This window comes from Ranitomeya imitator, chromosome 4, assembly GCF_032444005.1.
Source record: "Ranitomeya imitator isolate aRanImi1 chromosome 4, aRanImi1.pri, whole genome shotgun sequence".
NCBI lineage: Eukaryota > Metazoa > Chordata > Amphibia > Anura > Dendrobatidae > Ranitomeya > Ranitomeya imitator.
In genome coordinates, this window is record NC_091285.1 from 206761189 (window position 1) to 206783325 (window position 22137).

The 22137-nt window shown below is 44.7% G+C and overlaps 1 protein-coding gene across 2 annotated transcripts in view; it reads right to left on the bottom strand.

The window, feature by feature from the left end:
- REEP2 (receptor accessory protein 2) overlaps positions 1–22137 on the bottom strand; it is a 70490-nt gene that overhangs the window by 37264 nt on the left and 11089 nt on the right. The window lies entirely within an intron of this gene.

Consider the following 22137-nt stretch of genomic DNA (forward strand, 5'->3'; position numbering starts at 1 on the left):
AGTAAAGACCTATAAGGAGGACTGTTGCTGACAATGAAGTATGCGCCTTAAGCTTTCTTTTGTTTCTGGAATAGAGTTCATTTTGATCGAGCTATATTTTCTGCTGACCTGACAAACAGAAAATAAATTAAAAAAAAAAAAAAAATGTATTGCTTTTTTGCAAGTAATATGTATACAGACAAACACGCTATAGAATGTGCTTACAACTAAATCAACAAGTTATAAATACGGAATTGTAAGGGAAGCTTGGATATGTAGTTCAATATTTGAGAATGGGTCCTTCACGCTACATCTTAGACCCCTTTCAGTACTCTACTTTAGGGGTTCCATTTGAATATCTCAAAAAAGGTTTTCAGTCGGTTCTCGCGCCCCCAGGAAGAAGCTGTCGCGAAACGCGCGTCGGGGTTTGCGGCACGGTGGAGTACGCCACGCGGCTATACACAGAGTGCATCACGCTTATCAGGTAATATGTATTGTTGAGTTTCGTTAGTTTCCATTTATATATTCCAGCGATATTTAGCGGCATTACCATTGGGCTGCAAGGGCTGTGCTGAGGAGAGGTAGATGTTAGATTACTGATACAACCACGGTATCTAGGTTGCACATTGATCAGAGGCCTGGGAAATTTAGTATGTAACGTTGGTATTGTTTGGATGATTGGCATTTTGTGAGGGGCATTTGGCTTAGTTTATACGGCCACGGATACCAGGCAAAACATGGATGCGGTTGCATTACATTGATCATCCCTAAATAATCCCGCAGCACCAAACGTATTGCAAACTACCTCGTAAGCCCACATATGAGGATACTAATCTGGTATTATTGTACAATATCTTCTTAGGACATCAATATGATATAAATGAGCACAAGTGTGAGCCAATTCCTTTAGTAATCTGGGCTACCAGGTGATGATTCATGCCATGGCCCTATTTTTGGCGTGAACTGTGGTGGAAGTATTTTCTCAGCATGCTTTATGCTTGAAGCACAGTATAGTGTATAGATATCTTCTGTGGAAATTTTTCCCTAGTCTAAATTTAGGCTTAAGTCTTCTATGGACTTTTAAGATGTCTGTTATGCAGTAATGGTTTTTACCTAATATTTTTGCCTATAATACGTCTAACTATCTTGAAACTTGCATATTTGGAATTCTATTTTGTGCGTGTTGCATGTACTTACCTGCCGGTATTACGATTTTTGTGGTTCAGAGGCACTATTTTATTATATGTTGTTTGTCTGATTTAAATAAAGTTATAACTTTTTATCAAAAAAATAATCACACTTTTTTGAGTCGACTTAGTTTAATTACTCATGGTTGACTTATATGTTGATAGAATTATAAAAGTGTTACCCGTTCCAGTGTATAGGAAATGGGTTTGGGTTATATGTTGACAAATCATATTAAAGGGACTCTGTCACCTGAATTTGGCGGGACTGGTTTTGGGTCATATGGGCGGAGTTTTCGGGTGTTTGATTCACCCTTTCCTTACCCGCTGGCTGCATGCTGGCTGCAATATTGGATTGAAGTTCATTCTCTGTCCTCCATAGTACACGCCTGCGCAAGGCAAGATTGCTTTGCGCAGGCATGTACTATGGAGGACAGAGAATGAACTTCAATCCAATATTGCAGCCAGCATGCACCCAGTGGGTAAGGAAAGGGTGAATCAAACACCCAAAAACTCCGCTCATATGACCCAAAACCAGTCCCGCCAAATTCAGGTGACAGGTTCCCTTTAAGTAAAGACCTATAAGGAGGACTGTTGCTGACAATGAAGTGTGCGCCTTAAGCTTTCTTTTGTTTCTGGAATAGAGTTCATTTTGATCGAGCTATATTTTCTGCTGACCTGACAAACAGAAAATAAATTTAAAAAAAAAAAAAAATGTATTGCTTTTTTGCAAGTAATATGTATACAGACAAACAAGCTATACAATGTGCTTACAACTAAATTAACAAGTTATAAATACGGAATTGTAAGGGAAGCTTGGATATGTAGTTCAATATTTGAGAATGGAGCCTTCACGCTACATCTTAGACCCCTTTCAGTACTCTACTTTAGGGGTTCCATTTGAATATCTCAAAAAAGGTTTTCAGTCGGTCCTCGGATGGAGAACACAGATGTGTGAAGGATTCCTTAGGCTACGTTCCCACGATGGGTTTTTGATGCTGCATATTTTTGCGGCTTTAGAAAAGGAGCATCTTACAGTTCCAGCAAAGTACATGGGATTTATAGAAATCTCATGCCCACTGTGCTTTTTAAACACACCATGAACTGATCTGTGGTGTGTGTTTCAAGTCTGCAGCATGTCAATTTTTTGTGTGGGTACGCTGAGTTTTACGTGTGGATTTTTTCCATTGACTTACATTAGATGCAGAAATTCTGCAGGTAAAAAAATATGGTTTTTTTTTATGCGTTTCCGCTGCGGAAACCCATCAAAACCGCTTATCAACTGCACCTAAATATTTCAGTAATGTCGTGTCAAAGCAAAATACCAGTATCAAAAACAAAGCAGATTTAAAGCATGACACACTAAACAAAAAACAGCGATAAAATACATTTAAAAAAATGAACAGAAAAACATAATGTCCCCACCCGCATCCTTAAAATATCCAGCTACGACAACCACTTTGTATTCATTCCCTTCTCAGTCTGAAAGTGTATTATATTTTATGAGCATATACATTATATATTAAAGCGGTTTTCTGGAATTCAGTGCAATAACAGCCTGAAGTAAAAGTGGGTCAGTTACAGTAAATTAATTCTACGCACTTCTTCCCAATTCAAGAAAGTAAGAAATACTTGACCCCATGTCAGTGGATTTTAAATATTTTTTTGTGACATGTAAGCCTTTGACATTTGGTGAAACCAAAAGGCAATATACGCTTATATTGGAATAATATTTTTCAAGACACAACATTTAATTCATATGATTAAAAAGAAAAATAAACGATTACATAAAAATAAAGTATAATATGTTATCCAATGTATTATTATACACTGTATATTTCTTAGTGCTATATATGCTTTGGAGTAGTCACTGCTAAGACTCTACACCTCACACCGGACAGCAAAAGGGCAAGTGTTAAGCATTCGATATGTGTAGTTTTTTCAGTGCAAAAACTGCTTCGAGAAACTCTTTTTTGGGGGAGTTTTTGGAAGTTTTTCTTTTCTGAAAAATTTTCTAAAGTTTTTCTGGAAAACTTTTTTTTTCCCCCTGAAGCATTTTTTTTTGCAGCCTTTTAATTGGACAGAACCTACTTTGGAGGAGGTATTTTTCCAGGATCTACTTCAGGTGTTCGTCTATGTAGCCAACGAGTTTTTGGAGGATTTTTTTATTTTGTATACTGCTTAAGTGCACACGGAATCTTTCAAGGAGTTTTTGGGGAAGAAACGCTTCATATCCTCCTAAAAACATGCAAAACTCCTCAAAAACTTGTCGGTTCCGCTCAGTTTCCTCAACAACAAAAAACTTTGCAAAAAGACTGTGTGCTTCAAAACTCTTGGAAAATTATTTCAATTCATTGCAAAGGGAAACTCACTTCTTTTTTTAACCAAAAAACCTTGGTGTGCACAGGCCTTATTTGCACACATTCTCTCTTTTGAGCTAGGCAGCATTTGAAAACCAGAAGTGGGGAAAAAATTGTTTAAGAAACGCCTCATATGAACAGAAATTTGGATTTTTCACCGAAAACAACGGGAAAAAAGTATTTTAGCCTACATTATGTGCACACACTTTTTCAAGGAGTTTTTGAAGCAGAAACGCTTCAAATCTCAAATCCGCTCTGTTTTTGCTGTGAAAATTCAACAAAAAGACTCTATGTGCACATAGCCTTAGAGCAGTTTCTAAAGAAGATTCACTTAAAAAAAATTCTTCAAAAAACTCAAGTGTGACCAAAGCCTTAGGGAGGGAATGTGCAGCAATTTGGATGTGTTATGATTTGCTAAATTAAAACTTGCTATCAAGTAAATGATTTACAATGCTGGCAAAATTATGAGCAACTTGCAATGGAAAATCTATCAAATCTGAGATTTTGTTTGTGACTATCACAGTATAGGCAATACATCACCAAGATCCTTATGAGCTGTCAGCGACAAACTGCTTTTGCAGCCTAAAGGCCACATTCACACGTTGAGCCTTTGCTCAGTATTTTACCTCAGTATTTGTAAGCCAAAACCAGGCGTGGGTGATAAATACAGAAGTGGTGACGTGTTTCTATTATACTTTTCCTCTGAAGACTCCACTCCTTAATTTTGGCTTACAAACTCTGAGGTAAAAACTCACCAAATACTTAACCTTAATGTACATGGCCTTAGGTTGTGTTCCCATGATGAACTTTTAATGCTGCAAAATTTCTGTGCCAGTTCTGCACCTATTATGTACAGTGGGGCAAAAAAGTATTTAGTCAGTCAGCAATAGTGCAAGTTCCACCACTTAAAAAGATGAGAGGCGTCTGTAATTTACATCATAGGTAGACCTCAACTATGGGAGACAAACTGAGAAAAAAAATCCAGAAAATCACATTGTCTGTTTTTTTAACAATTTATTTGCATATTATGGTGGAAAATAAGTATTTGGTCAGAAACAAACAATCAAGATTTCTGGCTCTCACAGACCTGTAACTTCTTCTTTAAGAGTCTCCTCTTTCCTCCACTCATTACCTGTAGTAATGGCACCTGTTTAAACTTGTTATCAGTATAAAAAGAAACCTGTGCACACCCTCAAACTTTTTTTTTCTATTTTAAAGTGTATGTGAAGAACGGAACAATAGAGATAGCTACAATATGGGGAACTGGATGGGGACATAACTAAAATAAAGGGGCCAGAATGGGGCAGCATTACAAGATGAGGACGAGGTCACATTACTGCAAAATGGAGACCAGGATGGGGACATTACTACAATAAGGGGGCCAGAATGGGGCAGCACAACAAGATGAAGATTAGGTCACATTACTGCAAGAAGGCGGCCAGGATGGGGACATTACTACAAGATGGAGACCAGGATGGGGACATTACTACAAGATTTTTGCCAGAATTACTATGTGGTGCTAATTGCAAGATAATATTACAGTATGTGGCCAACTGGTGGAAACTGTAAGAATATTAAAAAAGTCACCATCCCCCCCCCCCAGGCGTTTGTAACTAAAAGAGCCATCTTGTGCATCACTAATGCTGCATTTGGACAAGGTGGCTCTTTTAGTTCTGCTCCTTGCACACGCTGAAAGAAACACTTACAAAATGTGCCCCCTCATACCGTGAAATCGCCAGGGAGGCGGGACTTTCCTTCCTAATCAGACGCAGCACAGCGCTAACTGAACATGCCCAAGGGATAGCATAACAGCGCAGGCTCTGGGACAGATTCAAACAACGCTGAGGAGGCGGCGCCTGGCGCCAAGGGGGTATGAATGAGGGCTGTGCTGCATCTGATTAGGAAGGAAAGTCCCGCCTCCCTGGTGATTTCACGGTATGAGGGGACACATTTTATATGTGTTTATTTCAGCGTGTGCAAGGAGCATAACTAAGAGAGCCACCTTGTCAGAAGGCAGCATTAGTGCTGCACAAGGTGGCTCTTTTAGTTACAAACACCTGGGGGGGGGGGGGGGGGGGTGACAGGTTCCCTTTAACAAAAAAATAGGGATTTTTGTGTACTCACCGTAAAATCCTTTTCTCCGAGCCATTCATTGGGGGACACAGACCGTGGGTGTATGCTGCTGCCAATAGGAGGCTGACACTAAGTGATACAAAAAAAGTTAGCTCCTCCCCTGCAGTATACACCCTCCTGCTGGCTCTCAGCTAACCAGTTCGGTGCAAAAGCAGTAGGAGATCAATAACAATATATGAGCGTATAGCATGTCATATTATAAAAAACAAGCATAAGCTAATAACAGGGTGGGAGCTGTGTCCCCCAATGAATGGCTCGGAGAAAAGGATTTAACGGTGAGTACACAAAAATCCCTATTTCTCCTTCGCCTCATTGGGGGACACAGACCGTGGGACGTCCCAAAGCAGTCCCTGGGTGGGGACAACAATAGATCAGGCCCTGTGTAACCACTACTTACAAGTGCGCCACCGCGGCCTGCAGAGTCCGCCTGCCCAGACTCACATCTGTGGAAGTGTGGGAATTATAGTGCTTCAAGAATGCATGCGGACTGGACGAATCCGCAAGCTTGCAGGCGTGCCTTGCCGACGCCTGGTGCCTAGAACCCGTGATAGAGAGGGAGATAGGCTGACATCTAGCACGGAAGGACTCCTGGATGGTGAAACGAATTCACCATGTTATCATGGTCGATGAAACGGCTAAACCCTTCCTGAAAATGTCAGGAAGCCTTCCTCTACCGTCAGGAAGCCCAAATAAAGCGTCCAACCTTCAGAAGGACGCCGTCCTCAAGACGTACCTACCCAGAGCACTCACTTCGTCCAGAATATGGGGGATCTTATTCCATTTTGTGGACTGGAGCCAAAAGAGATGAGGGAAGAACTATGCCCGCATAACGGTGGTAATACAGTACCATCTTGGTAACAAGGGATGGAGATGGCCTGAGGACAACCTTGCCTCGAAGGTAATAAGGGAAAAAAAAAAAAAAAGTCTGAAAGAGCAGAGAAGCTAGCTCCGAAGACTCGTCAGAGTGAGAATATCGCAGAGGAGAAGGGGGCGACTTTCCCTGATAATAAAGTCTGCCCGGATGAAAAAGGAGCCTACTGTAAGGCTCCTAGGAATAATAAGGTCCCAATGATCTAACGGTATGCGATAGGGAAGAACTACGTGTGAAAACTCCCTGTGAGAAAGTCCCTACTTGCAGTTGTGCTGCGATAAGGCGAGAAGATACTAGCTCCGCAAACAAAAAATGGACGTGGTCAGTGCGGATCTCTGAGGATCACTGGGGCCCCTTTCTGCTTCCGAAAGGCTTTCGGAAGCAGTGGAAGGGGAGTTATGGAAACTGGTACCACGGCAGAACCAGAGCATGGAGAGCGATGGCTCTTGGATCTCGAGGCCGAACCACGAACTCGAGTACATTGGCCTTCAGTCTGGATGTCATCCCACCTACAACTGGAGAGCTCCAGTAAGGACAGATCTGATGGAAGACTTCGGGGTGAAGTTCCCACTGACTTGAGGCGGAACCCTGATGGCTGAATTTGTTTGCCGTTCAGAGTTCTACTTCTGGGATATATACTGCCGAGATCACCGAATAATAGACTTCGGCCCATCAGAGAAAGTGAGGTACCTCGGTCATGGCGCCTGACCATGGGTACCTGCTAGATGACTGACGTAAGGCACCGCCGTGGCATTATCCAATTGAATTCGGATAGGGTGACCCGCCAGAAGGCAGTGGACCTGCTGTAAGACTACCGTTCGGATCTCCAGAACAATGATGGGGAGAAGAAGACTGGCATTGGTAGTTACTAATAACCATTGAACCGGGAGAAAGGCCCTGGATGAAGAAGGAGCTCAGAGACTATTGTCTGAAAGTCTGTTTGACTTGCTGAAAACGAGTGGAGCGAAGGAAACCGCTTCCATTGTCGTCACCATTTTTCCTCAGAACTCTCTTAGCAAATCGAATGAAATGAGGGGGTGAGTAATCAGGTCCTCAGAACTCTCCTTGCGCGAGCTCCCTGTTGAAGGGCCATGACCTTGTCTCGAGGAAGAATTACCATCCTTCTAAAAGTGTGCAGGATCATCCACAAAAAGGATATCTGCTGGGCTGGAAATGAGGAGAACTTGTCTAAGGGTACCGTCACACAGTGCAATTTTGATCGCTACGACGGCACGATTTGTGACGTTCGAGCGATATAGGTACGATATCGCAGTGTGTGACACGCTCTTGCGATCAGGGACCCCGCTGTGAATCGTACGTCGTAGCGCATCGTTTGAAACTTTCTTTCGTCGTCTAGTGTCCCGCTGTGGCGGCATGATCGCATGGTGTAACAAAGGTGTGCACGATATTGTATACGATGTAAAGGGCGGAGGAGCTGGCTACGTAGGAGCGCTGAATTCTCCACCTCCCGTGTGCTGATTGGGCGGTACAATACTGTGCATTCATTCGACAGACAAAGGACTATTGTTCACAGCGGATAAAACCGGAGCTCTCGAGCGCGCTATTCATTTCTCTCTGTAGCACGTGCTGTAAACAGAACTCCTAAATTCGCTGGATTCCCTGGACTTTTCTAACTACTAGACTTTTACCGCAAAAGGTATGTATAACGCTACAGCGTAGCATATGTTGCGCTTCAACGGGGATAAACGCTGGAGTGTGGTCGATTGTTCCTTTATGGAGAGTACGGTAGGCCTGAGAACCTCAGGTACACAGCTGTAGCGTGGCCCAATTAATTAATCCTTTTACAGATCGGGATGGTTGACTGCCCCATTTAATACCAGTAGTAACATATATAGTTATTAGATCAACGGTCAGAACATTGTTTTGTAAGCACGTGTATTTATTGTACGTTTGTTTTCTTTTTAGGAACTATGCTCACTTCCGATGAGAGTTCTGTTGTTGCTGCTGCCCTGGTGTTTGAGGCAGCACGTCTTCAAGAGGAGAGACGTCCTAAACGAAAACGTCGCATGTGGACCCGGAGCTGGCTGCAGAAAAGATCCACATTGTCACACATGGGTCTCATAAGAGAGTTAAGGTACCTTCACACATAACGATATTGTTAACGATATCGTTGCTATTTGTGACGTAGCAACGATATCGTTAATGAAATCCTTATGTGTGACAGCGACCAACGATCAGGCCCCTGCTGGGAGATCGTTGGTCGCTGAATAAAGTCCAGAACTTTATTTCGTCGCTGGACTCCCTGCTGACATCGCTGGATCGGCGTGTGTGACACCGATCCAGCGATGTCTTCACTGGTAACCAGGGTAAACATCGGGTAACTAAGCGCAGGGCCGCGCTTAGTAACCCGATGTTTACCCTGGTTACCATGCTAAAAGTAAAAAAAAACAAACACTACATACTTACCTACCGCTGTCTGTCCTCCAGCGCTGTGCTCTGCACTCCTCCTGCACTGGCTGTGAGCCGGAAAGCAGAGCGGTGACGTCACCGCTCTGCTTTCCGGCTCACAGACAGTACAGGAGGAGAGCAGAGAAGCAGAGCGCAGCGCTGGAGGACAGACAGCGGTAGGTAAGTATGTAGTGTTTGTTTTTTTTTTTACTTTTAGCATGGTAACCAGGGTAAAAATCGGGTTACTAAGCGCGGCCCTGCGCTTAGTTACCCGATGTTTACCCTGGTTACCGGCATCGTTGGTCACTGGAGAGCGGTCTGTGTGACAGCTCTCCAGCGACCAAACAGCGACGCTGCAGCGATCCGGATCGTTGTCGGTATCGCTGCAGCGTCGCTTAATGTGAAGGGGCCTTTACGTGACAATAACCCTCATGATTTCCGAAACTACCTTCGGATGTCCGAGGAATCCTTCAAGATAATACTGTCTGCTGTTACGCCACTCATACAAAGGCGTGATACGCCGATGCGTGCAGCCGTGCCCGTGGATGAAAGGTTGGCAGTGACACTGCGGTTCCTGGCAACAGGAAGGTCTCTTCAGGATTTGCAGTTTTCCGCAGCTGTTTCCAGACCTTTCCTGAGCGTTATGATTCCGGAGACATGCGAGGCCATTGTGCACAGCTTAAGGCATTATATGGAGGTACTACTATATTTTTTTGGCTGCTGTGTTATGTCGATATATTATACTAGCTATGGTGCCAACAAGCGAAAACACGTGGAAGTCCGTGGCACCTCTTGGTCCCTCAGAAAATTCAGATGTTCAAAATACCAAAGCTTTGGCACATAAACATCTTCGGTGGAAGCCCCGGACTTTGTAGTGTGAAGAACCTTGTTAAGCTCCTTCCTCCACACCGTGCGGAGCGCCTGAATTTTCTTTTTAATAACCGCTTCGTTTGCTGGCTCTTCTGGTGCATGACGATTGTAAAGCTCAATGAGCTTTAAATAACCCTCCTGCCTCTTTTCCCTGTTACAATACTCTGGAGATTTGATTTTCCAGAGGCAGGGAAAAGACTGGTATATTTCGATGAATTCCCTGATGAATTCCACACGATTTGACATCTGAAAAATAATTATAAAAAAAAAAAAATTACACGGTTGACAAAGAGTCCTTTAAACAATACTTTTGCCAGTGTGCCAAACGCTTAACAACAACAGCCACACAAAGAGCTCATGCCTACCATCCATTGTTCCATCTGCCACGCCATAGGCCACCATAACCCAAAACAGTGTACCGCCTGCTTCACTACAGCAGCCACACAAATCGCTCATGGTGACCATACATTGTACCATCTGCCACGCTGTAGCTCACCAGACACAACCAGTCACAACAGCGTACCATCCGCATCGCTTCAGCGGCGGAACGAAGCGGTCATGCCGACCAAACAGCGTTCCATCTACCACGCTCTAGCCCACCAGTCACAACCAGTCACAACCAGTCACAACAGCGTACCATCCGCATCGCTTCAGCGGCGGAACGAAGCGGTCATGCCGACCAAACAGCATAGTTACATAGTTACATAGTTATTAAGGTTGAAGGAAGACTATATGTCCATCTAGTTCAACCCATAGCCTAACCTAACATGCCCTAACATGTTGATCCAGAGGAAGGCAAAAAAAACCCATGTGCAAAGAGTAAGCTCCACATTGGGGAAAAAAATTCCTTCCCGACTCCACATACGGCAATCAGACTAGTTCCCTGGATCAACGCCCTATCAAGGAATCTAGTGTATATACCCTGTAACATTATACTTTTCCAGAAAGGTATCCAGTCCCCTCTTAAATTTAAGTAACGAATCACTCATTACAACATCACATGGCAGAGAGTTCCATAGTCTCACTGCTCTTACAGTAAAGAATCCATGTCCGTTATTATGCTTAAACCTTTTTTCCTCCAACCGCAGAGGATGCCCCCTTGTCCCTGTTTCAGGTCTATGATTAAAAAGATCATCAGAAAGGTCTTTGTACTGTCCCCTCATATATTTATACATTAAAATGAGATCACCCCTTAGTCTTCGTTTTTCCAAACTAAATAGCCCCAAGTGTAATAACCTATCTTGGTATTGCAGACCCCCCAGTCCTCTAATAACCTTGGTCGCTCTTCTCTGCACCCGCTCCAGTTCAGCTATGTCTTTCTTATACACCGGAGACCAGAACTGTGCACAGTATTCTAAGTGTGGTCGAACTAGTGACTTGTATAGAGGTAAAATTATATTCTCCTCATGAGCATCTATGCCTCTTTTAATGCATCCCATTATTTTATTTGCCTTTGTAGCAGCTGCCTGACACTGGCCACTGAATTTAAGTTTGTCATCCACCCATACACCCAGGTCTTTTTCATTGACGGTTTTGCCCAGAGTTTTAGAATTAAGCACATAATTATACATCTTATTACTTCTACCCAAGTGCATGACCTTACATTTATCCCCATTAAAGCTCATTTGCCATTTATCAGCCCAAGCTTCTAGTTTACATAAATCATCCTGTAGTATAAAATTGTCCTCCTCTGTATTGATTACCCTGCAGAGTTTAGTGTCATCTGCAAATATTGAAATTCTACTCTGAATGCCCCCTACAAGGTCATTAATAAATATGTTAAAAAGAAGAGGGCCCAATACTGACCCCTGTGGTACCCCACTGCTAACCGCTACCCAGTCCGAGTGTGCTCCATTAATAACCACCCTTTGTTTCCTATCCCTGAGCCAGCTCTCAACCCACTTGCACATATTTTCCCCTATCCCCATTATTCTCATTTTATGTATCAACCTTTTGTGTGGCACCGTATCAAAAGCTTTTGAAAAGTCCATATACACTACATCCACTGGGTTCCCTTGGTCCAATCCGGAACTTACCTCTTCATAGAAACTGATCAAATTAGTCTGACATGAACGGTCCCTAGTAAACCCGTGCTGATACTGGGTCATGAGGTTATTCCTCTTCAGATACTCCAGTATAGCGTCCCTTAGAATGCCCTCCAGGATTTTACCCACAGTAGAGGTTAAGCTTACTGGCCTATAGTTTCCGAGTTCAGTTTTTGTTCCCTTTTTGAATATTGGCACCACATTTGCTATACGCCAGTCCTGTGGCACAAACCCTGTTATTATGGAGTCTTTAAAGATTAAAAATAATGGTCTATCAATGACTGTACTTAATTCCTGCAGTACTCGAGGGTGTATCCCATCCGGGCCCGGAGATTTGTCAATTTTAGTGATTTTTAGACGCCGCCGCACTTCCTGCTGGGTTAAGCAGGTGACATTTAATTGGGAATTTTTATCACTAGACATTTTGTCTGCCATGGGATTTTCTTGTGTAAATACTGATGAAAAAAAGTCATTTAGCATATTGGCTTTTTCCTCATCCTCATCCACCATCTCACCCAGACTATTTTTAAGGGGGCCAACACTATCATTTTTTAGTTTCTTACTATTTATGTAGTTAAAGAATATTTTAGGATTATTTTTACTCTCTCTGGCAATGAGTCTCTCTGTCTCAATCTTTGCTGCCTTGATTTGCTTTTTACAGAATTTATTTAATTTTCTGTATTTATTTAATGCCTCCTCGCTACCTACTTCCTTTAATTCTCTAAATGCTTTCTTTTTGTCCCTTATTGCGCCCCTTACAGCTCTATTTAGCCATATTGGTTTCCTCCTATTTCTAATATGTTTATTCCCATACGGTATATACTGTGCACAGGTCCTATCCAGGATGCTAATAAACGTCTCCCATTTTCTCTGTGTATTTTTGTGTCTCAGGATATCGTCCCAGTTAATTGCACCAAGATCCTCTCTCATCCGTTTGAAATTTGCCCTCCTGAAGTTTAGTGTCCTTGTAACCCCTCTACTACACATCTTTTTAAAGGATACATGAAAACTTATTATTTTGTGATCGCTATTTCCCAAGTAACCCCCAACCCTTATATTTGATATGCGGTCTGGCCTGTTGGTTAATATTAGGTCTAGCAGTGCCCCCCTTCTTGTTGGGTCCTGAACCAGTTGTGAAAGGTAATTGTCTCTCATAATTGTCAAAAACCGATTACCTTTGCTGGAACTGCAGGTTTCTGTTCCCCAATCTATTTCAGGGTAGTTGAAGTCCCCCATAATAATGACTTCTCCTTGAGTCGCAGCTTCATCTATTTGCTTTACTAGGATATTCTCCATTGCTTCCATTATTTTTGGAGATTTATAACAAACCCCTATCAGTAATTTATTATTTTTTCCCCCTCCCCTTATCTCCACCCACAGGGATTCTACATTTTCATTAAATTCACCTATATTATCGCGCAGGATGGGTTTTAAGGATGATTTTACATATAGACACACCCCTCCCCCTCGCTTATCTGTACGGTCATTTCTGAACAGGCTATAGCCCTGCAAGTTAACAGCCCAGTCATGGCTCTCATCCAGCCACGTTTCAGATATCCCCACCATGTCATAATTATGCTCCAACAACATTAGTTCTAATTCGTCCATTTTGTTGGCGAGGCTTCTGGCATTAGTATACATGCACTTTATGTTCCTCTCTGTACTTCTATTTCTTAAATTATTAACTGTTCTGACCCCACCCCCCATGTCACCGCCACCCCCAACTTCCTTATTTGTGCCCAGGACTCTGTCTGCACTATCTTCCCCTCCTATAAAATGAATACCCTCCCCCCCAATTCCTAGTTTAAACACTCCTCCAACCTTCTAGCCATTCTCTCCCCCAGCACAGCTGCACCCTCCCCATTGAGGTGCAGCCCGTCCCTAGCGTAGAGCCTGTAGCCAACTGAGAAGTCGGCCCAGTTCTGCAGGAACCCAAACCCCTCTTTCCTACACCAATTCTTGAGCCACTTATTAACCTCCCTAATCTCCCGTTGCCTCTCTGGCGTGGCACGTGGTACCGGCAGTATTTCGGAAAATACCACGTTGGAGGTCCTTGCTTTCAGCTTGCAGCCTAATTCCCTGAAATCATCTTTAAGGACCTTCCACCTACCTCTAACTTTGTCATTAGTGCCAATGTGCACCATGACCGCTGGGTCCTCACCAGCCCCTCCCAATAATCTGTCCACCCGATCAGCGATGTGTCGGACTCGAGCGCCAGGTAGGCAGCACACCGTTCGACGATCCCTGTCTTTGTGACAGATTGCCCTATCTGTTCCCCTAATAATTGAGTCTCCCACTACCAGCACCTGTCTGGCCTGCCCTGCTCTCCTATTTCCCTCCTTACTGGAGCAGTCACTCCTCCGGCTTTCAGAGGACATGCCTGGCTGCAGCAGTGCTACCCCTGTACTGGCACCCCCCTCATCTGCCAACTTAGCAAACTTATTGGGGTGTTCCAGATCAGGACTAGCCTCCCTGGCACTCTTCCCTCTACCCCGCTTCCTAACTGTCACCCAGCTTGCTACTTCATTGTCCTGCAGCTCCATCCCACCATCCCCCCCCTCATCTGTCCCATTGAGCGTCTGCTCCGTGAGCAGAAGACTCCTCTCCATGTTGTCTATGGATCTCAGTGTTGCCAGCTGCACATTTAGAGTCAAAATCTGGGTTTCCAAATGCACAACGTGCTCACATCTCGCACAGCAGTATGCACCCTCGATCGGCTGCTCAAGGACTGCATACATGTGGCAAGATGTGCACTGGATGGCATTAACAATCGTGGAGCACATTTCCTAATGGGGATTGCACCAGACAGAACAGTTCAATAAAAAAAATAAATAAATACAAAGTATTGATAAAAATCAGACAGCAATTCAGTAATTCCTCCCCTGAAAACTCCCTGACTCCAAAGTCACTGAATCACAAGTCACACTTACCGGCGTCCACACTTACGCTCTGGTCACACTCAGCTCGCTCACACTCGCTCTGCTGAAGATTTATAGAGATTTTTTTTTTTTTTTTTCCTAGTTCCCCTCAACAGCAATCAACCTTGCTGTTCAAATGCACTTTCAAAAAGGACTTGAGCCCCAAACAGCTGCCCCTTATAAACCCTTAACTATGAGCCCCCACCCTAAGTTAACCCTTATGAATATAGCTACCCCCAATTCAGCAACTCACACCAATTCACACAGGTATTTGTTAAAGGCTTTCCAAATACCTCTTCACTGAATCACAAGTCACACTTACCGGCGTCCACACTTACGCTCTGGTCACACTCAGCTCGCTCACACTCGCTCTGCTGAAGATTTATAGAGATTTTTTTTTTTTTTTTCCTAGTTCCCCTCAACAGCAATCAACCTTGCTGTTCAAATGCACTTTCAAAAAGGACTTGAGCCCCAAACAGCTGCCCCTTATAAACCCTTAACTATGAGCCCCCACCCTAAGTTAACCCTTATGAATATAGCTACCCCCAATTCAGCAACTCACACCAATTCACACAGGTATTTGTTAAAGGCTTTCCAAATACCTCTTCACTGAATCACAAGTCACACTTACCGGCGTCCACACTTACGCTCTGGTCACACTCAGCTCGCTCACACTCGCTCTGCTGAAGATTTATAGAGATTTTTTTTTTTTTTTTTTTTTTTTCCTAGTTCCCCTCAACAGCAATCAACCTTGCTGTTCAAATGCACTTTCAAAAAGGACTTGAGCCCCAAACAGCTGCCCCTTATAAACCCTTAACTATGAGCCCCCACCCTAAGTTAACCCTTATGAATATAGCTACCCCCAATTCAGCAACTCACACCAATTCACACAGGTATTTGTTAAAGGCTTTCCAAATACCTCTTCACTGAATCACAAGTCACACTTACCGCCGTCCACACTTACGCTCTGGTCACACTCAGCTCGCTCACACTCGCTCTGCTGAAGATTTATAGAGATTTTTTTTTTTTTTTTTTTTTTTTTTCCTAGTTCCCCTCAACAGCAATCAACCTTGCTGTTCAAATGCACTTTCAAAAAGGACTTGAGCCCCAAACAGCTGCCCCTTATAAACCCTTAACTATGAGCCCCCACCCTAAGTTAACCCTTATGAATATAGCTACCCCCAATTCAGCAACTCACACCAATTCACACAGGTATTTGTTAAAGGCTTTCCAAATACCTCTTCACTGAATCACAAGTCACACTTACCGCCGTCCACACTTACGCTCTGGTCACTCAGCTCGCTCACACTCGCTCTGCTGAAGATTTATAGAGATTTTTTTTTTTTTTTTTTTTTTTTTTTCCTAGTTCCCCTCAACAGCAATCAACCTTGCTGTTCAAATGCACTTTCAAAAAGGGAAAGTGGGCTAGAGCGTTCCATCTACCACGCTCTAGCCCACCAGTCACAACCAGTCACAACCAGTCACAACAGCGTAACATCCGCATCGCTTGTTTCATCTGCCACGCCATAGGCCACCATAACCCAGAACAGTGTACCGCCCGCTTCCCTACAGCAGCCACACAAAGCGCTCATGGTGACCATACATTGTACCATCTGCCACGCTGTAGCTCACCAGACACAACCAGTCACAACCAGTCACAACAGCGTACCATCCGCATCGCTTCAGCGGCGGAACGAAGCGGTCATGCCGACCAAACAGCGTTCCATCTACCACGCTCTAGCCCACCAGTCACAACCAGTCACAACCAGTCACAACAGCGTAACATCCGCATCGCTTGTTTCATCTGCCACGCCATAGGCCACCATAACCCAGAACAGTGTACCGCCCGCTTCCCTACAGCAGCCACACAAAGCGCTCATGGTGACCATACATTGTACCATCTGCCACGCTGTAGCTCACCAGACACAACCAGTCACAACCAGTCACAACAGCGTACCATCCGCATCGCTTCAGCGGCGGAACGAAGCGGTCATGCCGACCAAACAGCGTTCCATCTACCACGCTCTAGCCCACCAGTCACAACCAGTCACAACAGCATACCATCGGCATCGCTTCAGCGACGGAACGAAGCGCTCATGACGACAGTACATCGTTCCATCCACTATGCCCAAGCGGTCTAACATACCTCGAAGCTGCGGTGCAAAGCGTGGAATATTCTGTGAAATACTGAATCCGATGTCCTAGTCCAACAAGTGTCCAAGTACAAAGTGAAGAAAGGAAATTTTGAAACCGGTGAGGTGGCTTGGAAACAATAGCGCTCAGGTGACAAATTTTCCAACCAATTGTGTGCACAGAACCTGTGGCCTATCAGCACATAGCTAGCAGCTCGACACGCCCCCTAGTGAACAACGTCACGCACAGATTATGCAAAATTTGCTCTGAATCGTCTTGTGTGACACGACCGTACGACTGTCCCATACGACTTCTACATCGCAAATACGTCATGAAATTATCGCTCCAGCGCCGTACATCGTGAAGTGTGACCGCAGTGGAGCGATAATTAAGCGACGATGTAACGTCACAAATCGTGCCGTCGTAGCGATCAAAATTGCACTGTGTGACGGTACCCTTAGTGTAGCTGCCAGCCCAGGTGAGAAGGCATCGCAAGAGATATAGACGACTCAGCGTAGTCCTGGAAGGGCGGCTAGACAAACCAAACAGGGCAGGACGAGCACGCCTCTAGAGTGCAAGAGAAACATGACATCCGCCATGACCCGTGCGAACACTCTGGGTGCGGAAGCAAGGCCGAAGGACAAGGTTGTGACTTGAAAATGCTGTTGACGAATGGAAAGGTGAAGGAATTTTTGCAGGGGGTAAGCAACCCGAAAGTCGATGGATGCCAGAAACTGCACCTTTTTCTGTTGAAGTAATGGCTGAGCGGAGGAACTCCATCCAAAGAAGGAGGACCATGTCAAAGGTTGTTAGAAGTTTGAGGTCCAGGGTCGATCTTACTTTTCGTTCCCCTGTTTGGAACCAAGATCCCTTAGATCTAGACTGTGCTGGACAATCCTTATACAATCCTTTATCAGTCTCCCACTCAAAGGATTTGATTGGTCAGTTGTTGCTGGTGTGAATCAAGGTAGTTAAGGTCTCCAGCCAGGAGACCATTGTTCTAGCAATCCATGCGGCCGATAGGGAGGATAGAGCGCTAGACCCGAAGCCGCAAGACGGAACGAACCAGATTTGCTATCTGACAGTCCGTGGTATTTTTAATTGATGACCCATCGGGTAGGAATACTGGTAGATATACCACAGGAGATTCTACCCGGTTAATCTGCCCCATGGCAGAATGTGCGGCTGCATCCAGCAGGTCATAGTCTCTTGCCATCTCCTCTTTTTCATGGTGCAGAGATAAAAATTAGGAACCCTCGATCCATCAACCTCTTCACAGGGAAGTGGAGAGGAATTGTCCGCCTTCTTGCATCATCCGCTAAATAGTGGTGATGCAGAGGGGGGAGCTCGTACGCCAAAAAGGGTGCCTCTATATGTCCACAGAGTTCAGGTCTCCGGGTGGACAGGACAGGTTGTCTGGCGTTAGGCCTGGATGCAGAAGAGGAAACATGGAGGCGACACTCCGTGTGCTCGTCTGTTGATGGTGTGGGGAGATCGGTGCCCTTTAAAGGACCCGTCACCCTTAAAAAACAGGCCAGGCATCGCATCCCACGTAGAGGCTTCTGTCCAGTGAATCGCTTATCCGAATTGAATGGCAAATGCTCTCGAGGGAGTTTAGTCTCTGAAGCTCTGGCAAGCTCAGGCAATATCCAATCCATATTCAGAGCCTTGTTGTCATCAAATCATTGGTGAGGGAGCAGGAAAAAAACTTCCGTTTTCTAGATGCCTGTATGTTTCTAGACGCCTGCACGTTTCTAGAATACTTGCGGCCCCTGCTAGCCGACGGCTCCCAAGTAGGATAGGGACCATGTATATTGGTCCTGCGAGCACTCCAAACACAGAGGGTACACAGAGGGATTCAATCTCTTGGTCAGAGAACCATGGATTGGTCAGTGAAGAAGTCCACTGAGGGGAACTAGAGGATAAAGCTGGGGTCGGCGGCGGAGGGCTCCTCGGATTGATCAAGCGCCTTTAAGACCAGGGAATACTGGTCATGCGCCTTCAAGACCAGGGAATACTGGTCATGCACCTTTAAGACCAGAGAATACTGGTCATGCACCTTTAAAGACCAGAGAATACTGGTCATGCACCTTTTGAGACCAGAGAATACTGGTCATGCACCTTTAAGACCAGGGAATACTGGTCATGCACCTTTAAGACCAGGGAATACTGGTCATGAACCTTTAAGACCAGGGAATACTGGTCATGCACCTTTAAGACCAGGGAATACTGGTCATGAACCTTTAAGACCAGGGAATACTGGTCTTGCGCCTTTAAGTCCAGGGAATACTGGTCATGCGCCTTTAAGACCAGAGAATACTGGACATGCGCTTTAAAAGATCAAGGAATACTTGTCATACGCCTTTAAGACTGGGAATACTGGTCATGCGCCTTTAAGACTGGCGGAGCCACAGACACGATGTTGAATAGGCCTAAGCCGGGGGCTAAATTTCTGTAGCCGGCGGACGTCACCAGTGGGTCGTTCCAGGCAAGACTTCCAGGATGCGGCCTACAAATCGGCTGAAGCCGGGGACTAAATTTTTGCAGCCATCCAGAGCGTTACCTCAGAGAGGTGGGCCACAGGGAAGTGGCTGAGGCTGCCTGTCAGCATGTGGATATCCCTCTGAAGATGGATCCACTCACCATTGGTGCGCGTCCCGGCATGGAGCCGCCGCGGATGTGGGTTTCAGCGCTGTTCTGTGCAGCGTGGACGGTGCAGGGATAAGCCTCAATCCATCATCCGTTTGTTAGGGAGGTGGAGAGGACCCGTCCGCCTCCTTGTGCCGTCCGCTTTCACAGTGGTGGGACAGTGGGGGCTGCTCGGACGCCATAGAGAGGGGCCTCTGTACAGCCACGGAGTTCAGTCTGGGTGGACAGGGCCAGTTGTCCGGCATTAGGCCTGGCTCCAGGAGAGGATACATGGAGGCGACACTCCATGTGGTCGCCTGCTGCTGGTGTGGGGAGATCGGGACCATGAAAGGAACCGTCGCCCCTGAAGTGAGCTCAGGCATGGCTTCCCACGTCGCAGGAAAGGGTACGGGGAGGAATACTCGCCGTGCTCGCCTGTTGATGGTTCGGGGGAGATCGGAACCTTGAAAGGAACCGTCGCCCCCTTCACTCCGTTAATTAATCCCTGACAGAGCCAATTTGGTACTTAATGACCAGGCCAATTTTTGCAATTCTGACCACTGTCACTTTATGAGGTTATAACTCTGGAACGCTTCAACGGATCCCGCTGATTCTGAGATTGTTTTTTCGTGACATATTGTACTTCATGTTAGTGGTAACATTTCTTCGATATTTCTTGCGATTATTTATGAAAAAAACGGAAATATGGCGAAAATTTTGCAATTTTCAAACTTTGTATTTTTATGCCCTTAAATCAGAGAGATATGTCACGAAAAATAGTTAATAAATAACATTTCCCACATGTCTACTTTACATCAGCACAATTTTGGAAACAAAATTTTTTTTTGTTAGGGAGTTATAAGGGTTAAAAGTTGACCAGCAAGTTCTCATTTTTACAACACCATTTTTTTTTTAGGGACCACATCACATTTAAAGTCATTTTGAGGGGTCTATATGATAGAAAATACCCAAGTGTGACACCATTCTAACTACACCCCTCAAGGTTCTCAAAACCACATTCAAGAAGTTTATTAACCCTTTACGTGCTTCACAGGAACTGAAACAATGTGGAAGGAAAAAAAATGAACATTTAACTTTTTTTTGCAAACATCTTAATTCAGAACCATTTTTTTTATTTTCACAAGTGTAAAAACAGAAATGTAACCATAAATTTTGTTATGCAATTTCTCCTGAATACGCCAATACCCCATACGTGGGGGTAAACCACTTTTTGGGCGCATCGCAGAACTTAGAAGTGAAGGAGCGCCGTTTGACTTTTTCAATGCAGAATTGGCTGGAATTGAGATCGGACGCCATGTCACGTTTAGAGAGCCCCTGATGTGCCTAAACAGTGGAAACCCCTCAAGTGACACCATTTTGGAAACTAGACCCCTTAAAGAACTTATCTAGATGTGTGGTGAGCACTTTGAACCCCCAAGTGCTTCACAGAAGTTTATAACGTAGAGCCGTGAAAAAAAAAAAAAAAAAAAAAATCACATTTTTTCTACAAAAATGATCTTTTTGCCCACAAATTTTTATTTTCACAAGGGTAACAGGAGAAATTAGACCACAAAAGTTGTTGTGCAATTTCTCCTGAGTACGCTGATACCCAATATGTGGGGGTAAACCACTGTTTGGGCGCACCGCAAAGCTTGGAAGTGAAGGAGCGCCGTTTTACTTTTTCAATGTAGAATTGGCTGGAATTGAGATTGGACGCCATGTCGCGTTTGGAGAGCCTCTGATGTGCCTAAACAGTGGAAACCCCCCACAAGTGACCCCATTTTGGAAACTAGACCCCCCTTGGAACTTATCTAGATGTGTGGTGAGAACCTTGAATGCCCAAGTGCTTCACAGAAGTTTAGAATGCAGAGTCGTGAAAATAAAAAATATTTTTTTTTTCCTCACAAAAATGATATTGTAGCCCCCAAGTTTTTATTTTCACAAGGGTAACAGGAGAAATTGGACTGCAATAGTTGTTGTCCAATTTATCCTGAGTACGCTGATGCGCCATATGTGGGGGTAACCCACTGTTTGGGCGCACGGCAGAGCTCAGAAGGGAGGGAGCACCATTTGACTTTTTGAGCGCAAAATTGGCTGTCGTGTTTGGAGACCCCCTGGTGTACCTAAACAGTGGAAACCCCCCAATTCTAGCTCCAACCCTAACCCCAACACACCCCTAACCCTAATCCCAACCTGATCCATAATCCTAATCACTAACCCTAACCATAATCACAACCCTTACCCCAAAACAACCCTAATGTCAACCCTAACCATAACCCTAATCAAAACACTAAATCCAACACACCCCTAATCCTAATCTCAACCCTAACCTCAAACCTAACCCTAATCCCAATACACCCCTAATCACAACCCTAACCCTAATCCCAAGCGTAACCCTAATCCCAATACACCCCTAATCCCAAACCTAACCCTAATCCCAAGCGTTACCCTAATCCCAACTCTAACCCTAACTTTAGCCCCAACCCTAGCCCTAACTTTAGCCCCAACCCTAACCCTAAGGCTACTTTCACACTTGCGTCGTTTGGCATTCCGTCGCAATCCGTCGTTTTGGACAAGAAACGGATCCTGCAAATGTGCCCGCAGGAT